The sequence below is a fragment of the Camelina sativa genome, chromosome 18, assembly GCF_000633955.1.
Source record: "Camelina sativa cultivar DH55 chromosome 18, Cs, whole genome shotgun sequence".
NCBI classification, from domain to species: Eukaryota; Viridiplantae; Streptophyta; class Magnoliopsida; order Brassicales; family Brassicaceae; genus Camelina; species Camelina sativa.
This window is the reverse complement of record NC_025702.1, coordinates 19,841,994-19,843,080: the sequence shown is the minus strand read 5'-3', so window position 1 is coordinate 19,843,080 and position 1,087 is coordinate 19,841,994.

Below are 1,087 nucleotides of genomic sequence, written 5' to 3'. Positions count from 1 at the left end.
AAAAAAAAAAAAAAAAAGAAGAGAAAACAGAGTGTGTGAGTTTTGTGGATTAAAGAAGATGAAGTTGTAAGCGTATTTATATATACAATCCAATCCAGAGATGTGTGTGTGTGTGAGTATACTATTACTTAAAAATAAAGATTCCCGTTAAATTTGTGATTACTACTATTTCATTATTTGTTTTTTTTTTTTTTGAACAAAAACTCAATCTAATATTTATGGGGTTTTTTTAATACAATGTATGGTTTTTATTTTGATTGCTAAGACATTTTATTGTTTTCTCGTGACAAATAATAAAAACATTTTTGTTTGCTCTAGCCTCTACCTAGGAATAGATGAGCTATATATATATTACAAGACTTGACATGGATCGATGTATTTTTTTTATTTTGGTAAGTTTAGCCTATGAAAAAAAAAAAAAAAAGTACTGCTAACCGAGTTTCACTCAAAATCATAGTATAAAAACACAAAAGTTTATTTTTTCTTTCGGAAACCATAATTTAATTATTCTATAGGAAACTTTTTGGTTTAATGATTGGTGTTACTGCAGTAAAACTTTTAGAAATTCTGCAATTCGTGTCATAGTTTCAAGTTGTTGGATTCTAATATCTCTCTATACGTGCATTGTATACAGACAGATTCGTCCACTGAAATAAATACCATGATTTAGATATTAGTCTAAATGACGATCTATGTGTTTACTCTAATCATTTTTAAACAAAAGTTGCAGTTTCTGGCTGTTACAATTTATTATTATATATGGTACATGGTTATATGCATGGTTTTAAGTGTGATTAATAATATACTCCAAACCATTCGGTCGTCATAGCATATATGTGTTTGATTAGCGTAATGTAAATAATCTCTTTGCAATATAAAGGCCGACTCGAATTGTTGGAAAAGAAAAAAGAAAACTTGACTCAAAATTTCAGGCCTTTATTATATCAATGAAAGAAATGTAAATTATAGTATCAAATTGTTTGAGTTATCTAATTGACAAAGAAACAAAAAGAGAGCAAGTAATATACATTGATTAATTCCCTTTCCTTACAGGAAAACATTGATCCCACAAATTTCATGTCTCGAC